Raw genomic sequence first — 18,752 nt, forward strand, 5'->3', positions numbered from 1 at the left:
AGGGTTGATATTACTACAGCCCTGTAGACCATGAGTGTCTTGGTAGATTTGAGGGCCTGGCCTTCAAACAAACCTTTCCTCAGACGGTCGAAGGCTGCGCTGCTGCACTGGAGGCGATGCTGACTCCCTTTTCTTACAATATCTATTTCCTGCACATTCTCCTACTGCTACGCAAATGCAAGGGTGTCGAGACAGATGGCGAATGAACGCAGAACAACAAAATAAAATAGCAAAAATAGCAAATAGCAATGTCTCGAAGTGAGATAGAAAATAAGATAGCAGCCTGGCATTAAAATCACCCAGGAAGATCAATTTGTCGCCCGTGTGGACGTGGGATTGGATGTCTTAAGTTTGGAATAAAATCGCTCTTTAGCCTCATCCATTGCATCGAGGGTAGAGGCGTACGCACTGATGACTGTGGCACAATGGCTCCGATATAGGGTGCTACGGAGAGTCATGAGGCGTTCGTTAACCCCACAGGTGGAATCTTTGAGGCGGTCGACCAGCACATTGTTGAAGGCAAAGCCGACTCATCGAAGGCTACGTTCTGCCTCTGGTTTCCCTTTCCAGATGAAGTTGTGACCTCCACCATTTTGCTTCAACTGGCCTTTCCCTGCCCACTACGTCTCGCTTAGGGCGACGATATCAAAGTCAAAACGTTTGAGATCCCGGGCAACTATGGCTGTGCGGCATATCGACCTGATGCTGTTAGGATTGTCTTTGAGGGACCTGAAGTTCGATGTCCCGAACTTCATACTGACGAAGTGGAAGATGCCTGTGCGTGGGCTTTTCAAGGTGGGGTGGCCGCTGCACACCCGCAACCACACGGGCTTAGATGAAGGTCTTAGTCCAGTGGCAAGAGGGTCCAAAACTACTGGAGACGAGGCACAGCTCTATAAAGCTAATTGCCTTTAGCTAATTGTTGGCCGCAAGCTCAGCGCCCGTTAGCGCCATTGAAGATAGATTCTCCGAGGCTAGGTTAGGGGGCCGGCATTCGGAAGTTGACTTCCAAAGTTATTTAAAAAATTAAAAGTTGATAAAGATTCCCAATTTATTTCAAGAGATTCTAACGGTTGTTAAAAAGTTTTTAAAAGTTTCTAAGCGTTGTTAAAAGTCTAAGATGTAAATCGATAATAGATTATAAAATTTTCCCCAATTTATACGATGCCACCTCCTCGGTCCCTTCCACCGGGTCAGCGCCGGCCTCGGATTCACTTCGGTAGATTGAGCGCCGGCCTCGGAGTCCCTTCAGCTGTTTCCACTTCCTCGGATCCTGTTGGCATGTCGTCGCGGAGGCCCTTCGACCGGTTATGCGTTCTCCAAATCCGGTGCAGACTGTTTTGGCTCGGGATAGTAGCGGTCGGTTTGATCAAGGATGCTTTGCGTGCGAAGGACTTATTGGTTTGGGTGTGTTGTTTTGCACGTTTATTTTGTTCCTGTGTTTTTTCATTGGTTGTGTGTGGACCACCTTCACTTTCGATGGCAGCAGGAGAATGAGCAGCAAAGATTTGGAAAAATAAAGGGAGATGGTAGGAGAGAAATTGAATACTGGAGGGAGAAGCGAACAGCTTGTTGATTGTTTGACAGCAGTGTGAATGTTGCCAGCAGCCTGTGCTAACAGTAAAAGTCAACAGCACCTGGTATTTGCAGTCGGTCTCCCTTCCAAGCACTAATCAGACCTTACGCTACTTCGTATCCGAGATCAGACATTTTCAGACTGGCATGGCCATAGCGATATAACATCTGGCTCTCTCTTTACTCAAAGAGCGACAGACAGCTGCCTATTTATTTTAGTCAGCTCATCCATGAATGCTGTTTAACAACTCGGAAGCATTTCCACTTCTTACATTTCCTTTTACCTGCCTTCCCACCTTGCTTTCAATCGCTCTTCGCGCCATCTCTCGCTAACACACACACAAAGTTTAAACCCGAGCCTCCATTGCTCAGTACAATCAGGCCAGTGACTATTAGAGAGAGAGAGAGAGAGTGAGAGTTGCATAAAAAGCAGTGGAAAGAACAGCAAATGGAGTGCTGAATGATGCAGCAACAACCTCGACTAATAGGAAAAGCCTAGTACGCCTGGCATTGTGAATCCTATCCAAGTACGAAACAGACCTGTCCCTAGTTTGGTGCAGATATGAGCTACGATGTAGTAGTTAAAGCGCAATGTCTGAGTTTCATCTGGGATGTTTTGGATGACAAGGACATACAGGTGTGGGTGTGTTATTTTGCTCGGTTATTTTGTTGCTGAATTTTTTGTTCAGTTGTGTGTGGACCCCCTTGACTTTCTATGGCAGCAGGAGAATGAGCAGCAAACATTTAGAAAAATAAGGCGAGAGGGTGAAAGAGAAATTGAATGCAGAAGAGAGAAGCAAACAGCTTGTTGATAGTTTGACGGCAGTGTGAATGCTGCGAGTAGCCTGTGGTGGCACCAACAGTCTACAGCACCTGGTATTCCCTGTCGGTCTCCATTCCAAGTCCTAACCAGGCCTTACTCTGCTTCGCATGTGAAAGCAGACTTTTTCAGACTGGTATGGCCATAGATATCTAACAGCTGGCTCTCTCTTTACAGATCGTGCGACAGATAGCAGCTTATTGCTTTCTGTTAAATCATACTTGAAAGCTACCGAACAGCTCTGAAGCATTTGTACTTCTTACGTTGTTTTACGTGCCTTCCCTCCTTCTTTTCTATCTATCTTCGCGCCATCACTGGCTAACACAGAAAAATATAAGCCCGAGTCTCCATTGCAATTACAAACCAGGTCTGAGTTTATTAGAGAGAGAAAGAGAAAAAGAGAGAGAGAGAGCGAAGGAGCGAGAGGGAGATCTAGAGGAAGAGTTGTTGAAAGCGCAGAAACGAACCGCAAATGGAGTGCTGAAAGAAGATAGCGACAACCTCCATTAATTGAAAAAGCCTAGTACACCTGGTATTAAGACTCCTATCCAAGTACCTATCAGACCTGTCCCTACTTTGTTACAGAAATAAGCTACGATGTGGTATTTATAGCACAATATCTCCGTTTTATTGAGGCAGCAGGAGAATGAGCATCAAAGATTTGGAAAAATAAGTAGAGAGTGAGAGAGAAATTGAATGAAGGGGGAGACGTTAACTGTTTGTTGATTGGTTGAAGCCAGTGTGAATGTTGTGAGCAGCCTATGGTGGCAGCAACAGTCTACAGCACCTCGTATTCACAGTCCGTCTCACTTCCAAATACTTACCAGGTGTTAGTCTGTCTCGTCTCCAAGAGTAGACTTTATCAGACTGGCATGGCCGTAGTGATATATCAGCTGGCTCTCTCTTTCCTCAAAGAGCGATAGACAGCAGCTTATTGATTTCTGTCAGCTTGTACATGAATGCTATTTATCATCTGGATAGAAACATATAAACAAAGAAAATAGGTGCAGGAATAGGCCATTCGGCCCTTTCAGACTGCACCACCATTCAATAAGATCATGGTTGATCATTCACCTCGGTACCACATTCCTGCTTTCTCTCTATATACCACTTTATTCCTTTAGCTGTAAAGGCCATATCTAACTCCCCGTTGAATAGATCCAGTGAAGTGGCTGCAACAACTCCCTGCGGTAGGGAATTCCACAGATTAACAACTCTCTTAGTGAAGAAGTTTCTCCATAATCTCAGTCCTAATCCTTAACCTTCGATGATGTCCCCTGGTTCTGGACTTCACCAACATCGGGAACATTATTGCTGCATCTAACCTGTCCCGTCCCGTCAGAATTGTATATATTTCTATGAGATCCCCTCTCATCCTTCTAAACTCCAGTGAATAAAAGCCCATTCGATCAAATCTCTATTCATCAGTCAGTCCTGCCAGGCAGGGAATCAGTCTGCTGAACCTTCGCTGCACTCCCTCAACAGCAAGAATGTCCTTTTTCAGATTAGGAGAACAAAACTGCACACAATATTCCAGGTGAGGCCTCACTAAGGCTCTGTTCAACTGCAGTAAGACCTCCCTGCTCCTACACTCAAATCCTCTAGCTATGACGACCAACATACCATTTGCCTCCTTCACCGCCTGCTGACCCTGTATGCCAACTTGCAATAACTGATACACCATGGCACCCAGGTCTCGCTGCATCTCCCCTTTTCCAAATCTGCCCTCATTCAGATAACATTTGGCCTTCGTGTTTTTTGCCATCAAAGTGGATAACTTCACACTTATTCACATTATACTGCATCTGCCACGCGTTTGCCCATTCACCGAACCTGTCCAAGGCACCCTGCAGACTTTTAGCTTCCTCTTTACAGATCACACTGCCACCCAGCTTAGTGTTATCTGCATACTTGGAGAAATTACACTCAATTCCCTCATCCAAATCATTAATTTAAATTGTAAATATTTAGCCTCCCAGCACTGAGCCCTGCGTTAGCACACTGGTCATTGCCTGACATTCTGAAAAGGACCCGTTTATCCCGACTCTCTGCTTCCTACCTGCCAACCAGTTCTCTATCCACGTCAGTACATTACACCCAATACTATGTGCTATAATTTTGCACATCAATCTCTTGTGTGGGACCCTGTCAAAAGAAATTTGAAAGACCAAATAAAGCAAATCCACTGGTTCTCCCTGGTCCACTGTAGCAGATACATCCTCAAAACATTCCAGAAGATTTGTCAAGCAGGATTTCCATTTCATAATCAATGCTCACTTGGACCGATCCCGTCACTGCTTTCCAAATGTGCTGCTATTTCATCTTTAATAATTGATTCCTACATTTTCCCCACTCCTGATGTCAGGCTAACTAGTCTATAATTACCGTTTTCTCGCTCTCTCCTTTCTTAAAAAGTCGTCAAGCTTATCGTTCTTAAGGGAGTTGGATATGTATCTGAAAGAAAAAACAATGCATGTCTGCGGGTAAATGACAGGGAATAGGACTAGCAAATAGTTGGCAAAGCTCGACCGGCCGAAAGGTCTTCTTCCGTGTTGTAACCATTCCATTATACTATGATTATCGAAGTTCGTGGCACATTTACTAGTGTGTATGGAAGCAGAATATTGCAAAGCGACGTGGATTGAGTCGTCACAATGAGAGGCATCTGATGCAGAAAATGCGGTTGTGCGAAAATTCGGTTTTAATGACTTTAAATGCATCATTTTTGTTTTGTGAAGTTTCGGTCAGAGACATGTTTGGGAAAGGAATTTTTTGCTGAAAGGGAATCAGCATTTAATCTTCTTTCTGGCTGTTGATGTCACAATTCTTTTCGATGTTATTCTTCCAGAATGTATATTTTCTTTGCTGTTTCACAATAACCAGTCCCTTGCTCAACAATCTATCTCACTGTTTCCCCAGTCCCATGTACATATTAGCAGCAATGAGGATTTTGAAACAGACGACTAACACACCGTGTCTAAAATGATTTATGGTGTAAGAGGAAAATTGCAGAGCACAGACAAAGTATTAAATTATGGACTCTCCTTCAGTTACATTTCTTTATTTGTGTAAATGAAGATCATCAGTTAATTAATGATGTTTTCCGTGAAAGCAGGATAACATTTAAAAGTTATAAATTTTCTACATTTTGAAAGACACTGGTTAATCAGAACAGTCAGTTCGATTTGTTAAGGAAGGGTCGCGTTTGACTAACTTGATTGCATTTTTGGAGGTGGTCACCAGGTGAGTCGATGAAGTATTGCGTATGATGTAGAGTTATGGATTCTATTAATGATTTCACTAAAATCCCACATGGCAGTCTGGTTAAGAAAGTAAAAGCCCATGGGAACCAGGGCGGAGTGGCAAATTGGATCCAAATTGGCTCAGAGGCAGGAAGCATAGGATAATGTTTGAAGGGCTTTTTGAGACTGAAAGGATGTTTCCAGTGGTGTTCCGCAGTTTTCAGTGCGAGGTCCATTATTTTTTATGGTACTTATCAATGATCTAGCTTGAATATCGTGATATGATTAAGGGGTTTTCAATTCATAATATAATAGGCAGTGCGGTTGATAATGAAGAAGGAAGCTGGAGACTGCAGGAAGGTGGGCAGAACTGTGGCAAATGGAATTTAATCCAGAGACGTGTGAGTTCGTGCATTTGTCGAGCGCAAACAAGGAAACGGAATAAACATCAACTGTTTGGATATTGAGCAGTGCAGAGGAACAAAGGGAAATGGGATTGCATGTCCATACATCCCTGAACGTAGCTGGCCAGTTGGATAAGTTGGTTAAGAAGGCATACGGAATGGTTGTATTTATTGGCAGAGACATGGAATAGAAGAACAAGTGGGTTATGCTATTACTGTATAATCTTCCGGTCAGTCCACAGCAGGAGTACTGCGTGCAATTCTGGTCACCGCATTTAAGGAAGGACATGATTGCGCTGGAGAGGGTACAGAGGAGTTTTACGTAGATGTTGCCGGGAGTGGAGCAACTTTGCGATGAGGACAGATTGGAAAGGTTTGGATTGTTTTTCTTGGAAAAGAGGAGGCTGATGGGCGACAGCATAGAGGTGTTTAAAATTAGGAGGGGCCTAGATATTGTTGATTAAAATGGCCTATTTCCCGTAAGGGAGAGGTCAACAACCAGGGGACATAAATTAAACGTATTACTCTAAGGGTTAAAGGGGATTTGAAGTTAACATTCTTCATCGAGATGTTTGTGGGTTTCTGGAACTCACTGCCTGAAAGTAGGTGGAGGCAGAACGTCTCAACACGTTTAAAAAGTACTTGGATGTGCACTTGAAATGCCGTAAGATACAGGGTTACTCACCTAAAACTGGACATTTGTTGGCCGGTGCAGGTACGATGGGCCGAAAAGGACTCCTTCCAAGCTGTAAACTTCTATGATTGCATAATTATCGGTTAGCATTACTTTCATGATACAAAACGAGGCGATCGGCTAATTAATGGCAATACCAGTGAAAAAAAAATGTTCGTGTAAGCTGCGGCACGAACTCAGGAAACTGAGATTAAGAATCTTATGAGGATACTGTTCGGTGAACGTGGAGCTTTTGCTCGAGCCGTGGCATTTTGAAGCCCAGTGAAGGGCGTTAAACCGCTGTTTGATGCTGCATTCACCGCTTTCTACCGGCAACGGCTGATTGGAGAGTGCGTGACTGGAATGTTGGGCTTGTCCCGCCCTCAGTCACTCTGGAGCTCGGGAAGAGCGTTTAGTCTATTGGTTTCTTTGTGGCTTCGATTTTCTGTTGTGAAGCGAGGCAGCGCGGCAGGATCCTTTAAAAGTCTCTCACAGCTCAACTGAGTGAATGGAATGTGCAGCTTTCAGATGTGTTTATCCCCCTTCAGGGCTGGAAACGAGAGGGACTGAGAGACACTGTGTAGAGTTTGAGTTTGTACAGAACTGTACACAGAATCAGCAAATGCAACAGCGTCGTGAGACACTGCACTCTGTTAATATTGAAACGCTAATATGAATTATTAAATTTTTTCTAATCATTAATTGAACAGGTTTGCGAAATGATTCCGCCCGGTTTCGAACCGGGGACCTTTCGCGTGTAAGGCAAACTTGATAACCACTACAGTACGGAAATCTTGCGACAGAATAAATGTCGGGAACATAAACAAAGCTTTAAACTCAACAGCTGCGCTGCACATCAGGAGCTTGCATTACGCGAATAGAATGACGTTGCTATATTTAGCAAGGTTGTGAGTGTGGGAGGAATTGATCCCATGTTTCTCGGAGTTTATACATAGGACCAGGCGCTGGCCATCTCGCACCACTGGTTAGAATCTGGAACACACTGCTTTAAAGGCGGCAGAGGCAGACTCAATCTTATCTTTCCAAAGTGAGTTGGATCAGTATCTGAAGGAAACGAATGCACAGCTGCGGGTAAATGACGCGGATGTGGGACTTCTTGAGAGTAGGCATGGGCTCGATGGGCTGAATGGCCTTCTTTCGTGCTGTAACCATTACATTATTCTGTGATTCAATAACTTAGTAGTACATTTAATAGTGTGCATCGAAGCTGAATATTGCAAAGGGACAAGCATTGATTCGGCACAACTAGCGGCATCTGATTGAGAAGATTCGGGTGCGCGAAAATTCGGGTGTAATGACTTTATATGCATCATTTTTGTTTTGTGAAGATTAAGTCAGAGAAATGTTTGGGAAAGGAATTTTTTGCTGAAAAGACTCAGCATTTAATCCTCTTTCTGGTTGTTGGGGTCACATTTATTTTCGATGTTATTCTTCCACAATGTATATTTTGTTTGCTCTTTCACAATAACCAGACCTTGCTCTTCAATATATTTCACTGCTTACATGGTCACAGCAATGAAACAACGGGGGAATTAGGAGTTCCAGAAAGACTGGAATTTGTTCAGTACAGCAGAAATAGCTCCAGAAACAAAGGAATTACATTGATAAAGAGAAGAGTTGGATCAAAAAACAGGTAAACTAGCTATTCCTGTAGCAGGGGAATTAGGAGAGCGCACCATAATCACAATAATTCGTAGCAAAATTTATCGGGGATATGGCAGCCACATAAAAAGCTAAATAAGGTGCAATATAAGCAGCGCAATTTGAAGGTCCAGAAACAGGGGAATTAGGATCTTCACGAACAACTGAAATAGCTCCAGACACAGGGGAACTAGGAGATGCATAACCCGCGGTAGTAGGAGCTTCAGCAATAGTGGCTTTCGGAGCACCCTTAAGATGGTATTTAGCAGCTCCAAGAACATTAAAGCTAACCACAGAACAAGGGAAATAGCTGAAGAAACAGGGGGAATGGGATATCCTTAATTACAGGAATTAATTCCATAAGCCGGGAAATTAGCTGCAGAAATCCTGGAGTTAACCTCACAAACTGGGGAATTAACCTCACAAACTGGGGAATTAACCTCACAAACTGGGGAATTAACCTCACAAACTGGGGAATTAACCTCACAAACTGGGGAATTAACCTCACAAACTGGGGAATTAACCTCACAAACTGGGGAATTAACCTCACAAACTGGGGAATTAACCTCACAAACTGGGGAATTAACCTCACAAACTGGGGAATTAACCTCACAAACTGGGGAATTAAGCTCACAAACTGGGGAATTAACCTCACAAACTGGGGAATTAACCTCACAAACTGGGGAATTAAGTGCTCATGTAACACCGGGATTAGAAGCTCCAGAAAGCGGGGAATTATGTCCAGAAATATCGTGATTAGCTTCAGAAAGAAGGAGAATCAAGTGCTCCAGAAACAGAGGACATTTCAGCTACAGATACAAGGTGATTCGATGGAACATGGAATGTGCTCCAGAAACGGATGAATTTGGAACTCCACAGACTGTTAAATTAGCAGCTCGAGGAACAGTAGAATTAGCTCCAGAGACAGTGCAATTAGCTCCAGAAACAGGGGAATTGTCTTTAGAAAGAGCAGAGTTAGCTCTAGAAAGAGGTGACTTAGCTGTCCCTGCAGCAGGCTTTTTTTGAGAACGCGCCATAAGCAGGACACTTCGAAGAGAGATATATATATATATATAATTAATAGAACTTAAATAGGACAATTCGGTGCTTCATCAACAGCGCAATTTGGAGTTCCAGAAAATGGAAAATTAGGAGCGCCACAACACCTCAGAATCTCCAGAAAGTAAGAAACTAGGAATTCCAAAAACTATCGAATGTTCTGCACATACAAAGGTATTAGGTCCAGAAACAGCTGAATCAGCTACAGAAACAGAGCAATTCCTTTCAAAAACAGTGAAATTAGAAGTCACAGAAATAGAGCAATTAGGAGCTGCAGGAACAGGGGAATTAGTGCAAAAACAAGGGACATGGCGCCAAAAAAAGGGGAATTAGGTTCAGAAACCGTGCAGTTAAGTGTTGAAAAAAGAAAAGTAGAAATTACAGAAACTAGTAAATTAACAGCTCCAGAAACAGTGGAATTCGCTCCAGGAACAGGGCAATGGGGAGCTGCAGAAAGAGGGGAAGCGAGCTCCATGAAGACAGGAATAATCACAGTACACTTAATTAGCTGCAGAAAAAGTGCAATGGGGAACGGTACAAACAGGGGAAGCGAGCTCCAGGAACACAGGAATAATCAATTAGCTCCACAAACTGGGGAATTTTAGAAAGAGCAGAGTTACCTCCAGAAAAGGTTAATTTTCTGTTCATGTTGCAGGATCATTAGGAGAGCGTACCACAAACAGGACAATTCTAACCCATATCTATCTACAAACCAGAAGAAACATAAAAAGGACAATTATTGGAGCTCCAGAAAAAGGGAAATTAGGATCTCCAAAGGAATTTTCACCAGAAATGTAAGCATTAGCTCGAGAAACAGTCGAATTAGCAACAGAAACAGGGGAGCTACCTCGAGAACGGATGAAATAGGAGATCCACAATCTGGGATATGAGGAACTCGAGAAAAACACATGAGCTCCAGAAACAGGGGAATTAGCTACAGGAACAGTGGAATTAGGAGCTGCAGAGAGGGGCATTAGGAGTTCCAGGAATACTGGAATTATCTTCAGAAACAGGGTAATTGTGTTTAGAAAGAGCAGAATTAGCTCCAGAAAGAGGCGACTTAGCTCACCCTGCAGCAGGGGATTTATGAAAGCGCACCATAAGCAGGACATTTCCAAGATATATATATATATATATAATTAATAGTCACTTAAATAGGACAATAAGGTGCTTCATCATCAGTGCAATTTGGAGCTCCAGAAAAAGGACAATTTGGAGCTGCGCAAGCAACTCAGGTTCTGCAGAAAGTGGGGAACAAGGACTTCCAAAAACTATCGAATTTGCTCTGCAAACATAGGTATTCAGTAACAGCGGATTTATCGACAGAACAGAGGAATTCCCTCCAGGAACACGGACATTAGGAGTCACAGAAAGAGAGCAAGAAGGAGCTGCAGTAACAGGGGAATTAGCGCAGAAACAAGGGAATTAGCACAAGAAACATTGCAATTAGGTCTAGAAAATGTGCAATTAGGTCTTGGAAGAAGAAAAGTAGGAGTTACAGAAACTAGTAAATTAGAAGCTACAGAAACAGTAGAAATTCGCTCCAGAAACAGGGCACTGTGGAGCTGCAAAAACATGGGATGTGAGCTCAGAAGCACAGGAAAAATTAATAAGAACATAAGAACATAGAAATTAGGAACAGGAGTAGGCCATCTAGCCCCTCGAGCCTGCTGCGCCATTCAACACGATCTTGGCTGATCTGGCCGTGGACTCAGCTCCACTTACCTGCCCGCTCCCCGTAACCCTTAATTCCCTTATTGGTTACAAATCTATCTAACTGTGATTTGAATACATTCAGTGAGCTAGCCTCAGCTGCTTCCTTGGGCAGAGAATTCCACAGATTCACAACCCTCTGGGAGAAGAAATTCCTTCTCAACTCGGTTTTAATTTGGCTCCCCTGTATTTTGAGGCTGTGGTCCCTAGTTCTAGTCTCCCCGACAGTGGGAACAACCTCTCTGCTTTCATCTTGTCTATCCCTTTCATTATTTTAAATGATTCTATAAGATCAACCCTCATCCTTCTGAACTCCAACGAGTAAAGACCCAATCTACTCAATATATCATCATAAGGTAACCCACTCATCTCCGGAATCAGGCAAGTGAATCGTCTATGTGCCCCCTCCAAAGCGAGAATATCCTTCCATAATAAGGTGAGCAAACCTGCACGCAGTACTCCAGGTGCGGCCTCACCAATACCGTATACAGTTGCATCAGGACCTCCCTGCTTTTGTACTCCATCCCTCTCGCAATGAAGGCCAACATTCAATTCGCCTTCCTGATTACCTGCTGCACCTGCAAACTATCTTTTTGGGATTCATGCACAAGGACCCCCAGGTCCCTCCTTCTGCACCTCAGCATGGTGTAATTTCTCCCCATTCAAATAATATTCCATTTTACTGTTTTTTTTCCCAAGATGGATGACCTCACACTTTCCGACATTGTATTCCATTTGCCAAACTATTCGCATACCCGATCTAAATCTCTTTGCAGCCTTTCTGTGTCCTCTACACAACCCGCTTTCCCACTAATCTTTGTGTCATCTGCAAATGTTGTTACACTACACTCTGTCCCCTCTTCCAAGTCATCTATGTATATTGTAAACAGTTGTGCTCCCAGTACCGATCCCTGTGGCACACCACTAACCACCGATTTCCAATCCGAAAAGGACCCATTTATCCCGACTCTCTGCTTTCTGTTAGCCAGCCAATTCCCGATTCATGCTAATACATTTCCTCTGACTCCACGTACCTTTATCTTCTGCAGTAACCTTTTGTGTGGCACGTTATCGAATAGCTTTAGGAAATCTAAATACAACACATTGGTCGGTACACCTCTATCCACCATGCTCGTTATACCCTCAAAGAATTCCAGTAAATTAGTTAAACATAATTTCCCGTTCATTAATCCATGCTGCGCCTGCTTGATTGCACTATTCCTGTCGAGATGTCCCGCTATATCTTCCTTAATGATAGTTTCAAGCATTTTCCCCACTATAGGCTTTAAACTAACCGGCCTATAGTTACCTGCCTTTTGTCTGGCCCTTTTTTTTAAACAGAGGCGTTGCATTAGCTGCTTTGCAATTCGCTGGTACCTCCCGAGAGTCCAGAGAATTTTGGTAGATTATAACGAAAGCATCTGCTATAACTTCAGCCATTTTTCTTAATACCCTGGGATGCATTTTATCAGGACCAGGGGAATTGTCTACCTTGAGTCCCATTAGCTGTCCAGCACAACCCCACTAGTGATGGTGATAGAGATTGTCTCAAGCTCCTCCCTTCCCACATCCCTGTGACCAGCAATTTTTGGCATGCTTCTTGTGTCTTCCAATGTGAAGACCGAAGCAAAATAATTGCTTAAATCTCAGCCAGTTCCACATTTCCCGTTATTAAATCCCTCTTCTCAACTTCCCTTCCCATCTTCTCATCCACCTTCTCATAATCACAGTACAGCGCAATTAGCTCCAGAAACAGGGGAATTACGTTTCGAAAGAGCATAGTTACATCCAGCAATGGTGAATTTTCTATTCATGTTGCAGGGTAATTAGGAGAGCGGACCATAAACAGGACAATTTGGAGCCATATAGATCGGAAAACTACAAGAAATGTAGAAAGGACAATTAAGTGCTTGATAAACTGCGGAATTTGGAGCTCCAGAAAAAATTAAGAGCTCCACAGGAATTTTACCCAAGACAAAAAAGATATTAGCTTCAGAAACCGTTGAATTAACAATAGAAACATGGGAGCTACCTCCAGAAAAGGCTGCATTAGGAGATCCACAATCTTGGATATTATGAACTCCAGAAAAAATATGAGCTCCAGAAACAGGGAAATTAGCTCCGGGAACAGTGGAATTAGGAGCTACAGAGAGGGGAATTAGGAATTCCATGGAAGTAGTTCAGAGACTATAGTTTTAGCTCCAGAAACAGGGGAATTATGTTTCGAAAGAGCAGAGTTAGCTCTAGAAAGAGGTGAATTAGCTATCGCTGCAGCAGGGGAATTAGGAGAGTGCGCCATAAACTGGACATTTTCTACATATACATATATATATATAAAACTATTAGACACTTAAATAGGACAAATAGGTGCTTCAGCAACAGTGCAATTTGGAACTCCAGAAAAAGGACAATTAGGGGCTCCACAAACAACTCAGAATCTCCAGAAAGAGGGGAACTAGGACTTCCACAAACCATGGGTATCTTTCCAGAAAAAAAGGTAGAAGAAACAAGGAAACATAGAAAATACGTGAAGGAGTAGGCCGTTCGGCTGATCATTCACCGCAGTACCGCTGTCCGTTTTTCTCTTAATACCACTTGATCCCTTTGACCATAAGTGTCATATCTAACTCCCACTTGAATATATCCAATGAACTAGCATCAACAACTCTCTGCGGTAGATAATTCCACAGATTAACAACTCTATGAGTTAAGACAGTTCTCCTCATCTCATTCCTAACGGGCTTACCCCTTATCCTTAGACTCTATCCCATGGGTCTGGACTTCGCCAACATTGGGAACACTCTTCTTGCATCTAACCTGTCCAGTCCCGTCACAATGTTTTATGTTTATATGAGATCCCCTCTCATCCTTCTAAACTTCAGTGAATACATGCCCAGACGATCCAGTCTCTCCTCATATGTTAGTCCTGCCATCCCGGGAATCAGTCTGGTGAACCTTCCCTGCACTCCCTCAATCGCAAGAACGTCTTTCCTCAGATTAGGACACCCAGAACTGAACACAATACCTCAGGTGAAGCTTCACCAAAGACCTGTAAAACTGCAGAAAGACCTCCCTGCTCCGATACTCAAATCCCCTTGATATGAAGGCCAACACTCCATTTGCCTTCTTCACCGCAGGCTGCATCTGCATGCCAACTTTAAATAACTGAACTACCATGACACACAGGTCTCGTCGCACCTCCTGTTTTCCTAACATGTCGCAATTTAGATAATATTCTTACTTTGTGTTTTTTTCACCAAAGTGGATAACCTCACATTTATCCACATTATACTGCCTCTGCCATGCATTTGGCCACTCACGTTACCTGTCCAAATCACTCTTCAGCCTCTTAGCATCCTCCACACAGCTAACATCGCCACCCTGATTAGTGTCATCTGCAAACTTTGAGATGTTACACTCAATGCCTTCATCCAGATCATTGATGTATATTGTAAATAGCTGGGGTCGCAGCATTGAGCCCTGCGACAGCGCACCATTCACTGTCTGCAATTCTGAAAAGGTCCCGTTCATCCCGACTCTCTGCTCTCTGTCTGCCAACCAGTTCTCTATCCACGTCAGTACATTACCCTCAATAGCATGTGCTTTAAATTTGCACACCAATCTCTTGTGTGCGACATTGTCAAAAGCCTTTTCTAAATAAAAATACACCATCCACTGCTTCTCCCTGGTCCACTCTACTAGTTACAACCTCAAAAAATTATTTGATTTGTCAAGCATGATTTCCCCTTCATAAATCCATGCTGACCTGGACCGATCCTGTCACTGCTTTCCAAGTGTGCTGCTACTTCGTTTTTAATAATTGATTCCAACTTTTTCCCCACTACTGATGTCAGGCTAAGCGGTCTATAATTACCTGTTTTCTCGTTCCCTCCTTTTTTTTAGCACAAGAAACAGTTGAATTCGCAAAGAAACAGGAGAATTCCCTGCAGGAAGAGCGAAATTAGGAGTCGCAGAAAGAGGGAAAGGAGGTGCTCCAGGAATACGGGAATTATCGCCAGAAACAGGGGAAATAGTTCTAGAAACTGAGAATAAGTCTTGAAAGATGAACGTAGGAGTTACAGATCTGGTAAATGTGCAGCTCCAGAAACAGTGGAATTCGCGGGAGAGAGAGGGCAATGGGAAGCTGCAGAAACAAGGGAAGCGAGCTCCAGGAACTCAGGAATAATCACAGTACAGCGCAATTAGCTCCAGAAACAGGGGAAGTACGTTTAGAAAGAGGAGAGTTACCTCCAGAAATGATTAATTTTCTTTTCATGTTATAGGGTAATTAGGAGACCGCACCATAAACAGATCAATTCGGAGCCATATCTGTCGTCAAATTACTAGACACGTAAAAAGGACAATGATGTGCTTCATAAACAGCACACGTTGGAGCTCCAGACAAAAGGGAAATTAGGAGATCCAGAGCAATTTTCCCCAGAAAAATCGAAAGCTCCAGAAACAGTGAATTAGCAACAGAAACAGTGGATTGAACTCCAGAAACAAATGCATTAGGAGATCCACAATGTTGGATATTCGGAGCTGCAGAAGAAGATGAGCTCCAGAAGCAGGGGAAGTAGTTCCTGGAACAGGGGAATTAGGAGTTCCAGGATTACTGGAATTAATTCAGAAACAAGAGTATTAGCTCCATAATCAGGCGAAATAGAACTCGAAAGATAAGCATTAGGAGTTACAGAAACTGCCGGATTGAGCGCTGCAGAAACTGGGGAATTATGAGCTCCAGAAACACAGGAATTTTTCTAACACAGCGGAAGTAGCTCTAGAAACAAAGGAATAACATTTAGAAAGTGAAACGTTGGCTTATGAAACAGGTAAACTAGCTATTCCTGTAGCAGTGGAATTAGGAGCGCGCACCATAAGCAGAATACTTCGGGGCCAAATATATCGGGAAATGCTAGCAACATAATAAGAACAATTAGGTTTTTCATAAACAGCGCAATTTGAAGCTCCAGAAACAGGGAATTAGGAACGCCACAAACAACTGGAATAGCTCAAGAAACAGGGGAAATAGGACGAGCATTACCTGGGGTAGTAGGAACTTCAGCAACAGCCACACTGGGAGCTCCCGTACGATGGCATTTAGCAGCTCCAACAACGTTGAAACTAACCCCGGAAAAATGGAAATATTTCCAGAAACAGAGGGAGTGGGATATCCTTAATTACAGGAATTAATTCCTTAAACCAGGGAACTACATCCAGAAATATTGGAGTAAACACACACTGGGTAATTAAGTGCGCCTGAATCAGAAGAATGAGGAATTCCAGAAAGAGGGCAATTATGTCGCGATTTGCTACAGAAAGTGAGAGAATCAGGTGCTCCAGAAACAGAGAACATTTTAGCTACAGATACGAGGTCATTAGCCCCTGGAAAAAGGGAATTGCGTTTACAAAGAGCAGAGTTAGCTCTAGAAGGAGGTCCTTGCACAGGGGAGTTAGAAGAGCGCACCATCAACAAGACATTTCGGAGATATATAGATATATATATATAAAACCAGTAGACACTTAAATACGATAGTTAGTTGCTTGATAAAGAGCGCAGTTGGAGCTCCAGAAAAAGGTCAAAAATTAGCTCCGCAAACAATTAAAAATCTCCAGAAAGAGGGGGACGAGTATCTCCAGAAACTATGGGATTTTCTCCGCAACAAAGGTATTAGCTCCAGAAACAGCTGAATTAGCGACAGAAACAGAAGAATTCCCCACAAGAATAGCGGAATTAGGAACCACAGAAAGCGGGGAAGTCGGAGCTCCAGGAACACGGGAATTAGCGAAGAAATAAGGTAATTAGCGCCAGAAACAAGGGAATGAAGTCGAGAAACTGTGGAATTAGGTCTTGAAAGATGAAAAGTTGGAGTTTTAGAAACTGGTAAATTAAAACAGCCAGAAACACAGTGAATTAGCTCCAGAAACAAGGCAACGAGGAGCTGCAGAAACAGATGAAGCGAGCTCCAGGAACACAGGAATGATCAAAGTACAGATCAATGATCTCCACAAACAGGCAAATTGCGTTTAGAAAGAGGAGAGTTACCTCCAGAAAAGGGGAATTTTCTGTTCATGTTAACGGGTAATTAGGAGAGCGCACCATAAACAGGACAATTCGGAGCCATATATATCAGCAAACTACTAGATCCGGAAAAAAGACAAGTATGGGCTTCATAAACTGCACAATTTGGAGCACCAAAAAAAGGAAATTAGTAGCTCCACAGGAATCTTCCTCAGAAAAAACATATTAGATCCGGAAACCGTTGATTTAGGACCGGAAACAGAGGAGTTACCTCCAGAAACAGATGCATCATGATATCCACAATCTCGATATTAGGAACTCGAGAAAAAACATTCGTTCCAGAAAAAGGGGTATTAACTCCAGGAACAGGGGAATTATATCGAAAGTTGAGAAATATGAGTTACAGAAACTGTCGAATTGGGCGCTGCAGAAACTGGGGAATTAGGTACCCCAGAAACACGGACATTTGTTCAATGCAGAGGAAGTAGCTCCAGAAACAAAGGAATTACATTTAGAAAGAGGAGTGTGTGCTCTCTCTCTCTCTCTCTCTCTCTCTCTCTCTCTCTCTCTCTCTCTCTCTCTCTCTCTCTCTCTCTCTCTCTCTCACTCTCTCTCTCTCTCTCACACACGCTCTCTTTCTCTCTCTCTCCTACTCCATCTCTCTCTTCTTCTTTCTCTCCATCTCTCTCTCTCTTTCTCTCTCTCTCTCTTTCTCTCTCACCCTCTATCTCCTGATCCACCTCCCCTTTATCTCTCTCTCTCCACTGCACGCTGCTTATTTGTTTCCAGTTGCTCTTCTTGTTGATAAAATCTGTAATCTTTAAATTTTCTTAAAATATCGGAATGACCATCCGACTGAAAGTCATAAGAAGATAAGATCATAACATTAAAATTAGGAACAGGAGTAGGATCAATAAGATCATGGCTGATCAGCCCGTGGACTCGGCTTCACTTACCCGCGTGCTCCGCGTAACCCTTAATTCCCTCATTGGTTATAAATCTATCTATCTGTGACTTGAATACATTCAATGAGCTAGCCTCAACTGCTTCCTTGGGCAGATAAATCCACAGATTCACAACCCACTTGATGAAGAAATTCCTTCTCAACTCGGTTTTAAATTGGCTCCCCCGTATTTTGAGGCTGTGAGCCCTAGTTCTAGTCTCCCCTACCAGTGGAAATAACCTCTCTGCCTCTATCTTGTCTATCTCTATCATTATTTTAAATGTTTCTATAAGATCACCCCTCATCCTTCTGAACTCCAACGAGTAAATATCCAGTCTACTCAATCTATCATCATAAGGTAACCCCCTCATCACCGGAATCAGCCGAGTGAATCGTCTCTGCACCCGCTCCAAAGCCAGTATATCCTTCCTTAAGTAAGGTGAACAAAACTACACGCAGAACTCCAGGTGTGGCCTTACCAATACCCTATACAGATGCAGCAGGACCTCCTTGCTTTTGTACTCTATCCCTCTCACAATGAAGGCCAACATTCCATTCGCCTTTCTGATTACCTGCTGCACCTGCAAACTATCTTTTTGGGATTCATGCACAAGGACCCCCAGGTCCCTCTGCACCGCA

The 18,752-nt window shown here is 43.2% G+C and overlaps 1 non-coding gene across 1 annotated transcript; it reads right to left on the bottom strand.

Moving 5' to 3' along the window:
- Positions 1-7,434: 7,434 nt before the first annotated feature.
- trnav-uac (transfer RNA valine (anticodon UAC)) lies at positions 7,435-7,508 on the bottom strand. The gene has a single exon. It is a non-coding gene; the product is annotated as a tRNA-Val (tRNA).
- Between the last annotated feature and the right edge of the window lie 11,244 nt (positions 7,509-18,752).

This window comes from Pristiophorus japonicus, unplaced genomic scaffold, assembly GCF_044704955.1.
Source record: "Pristiophorus japonicus isolate sPriJap1 unplaced genomic scaffold, sPriJap1.hap1 HAP1_SCAFFOLD_672, whole genome shotgun sequence".
Classification (NCBI taxonomy): Eukaryota; Metazoa; Chordata; class Chondrichthyes; family Pristiophoridae; genus Pristiophorus; species Pristiophorus japonicus.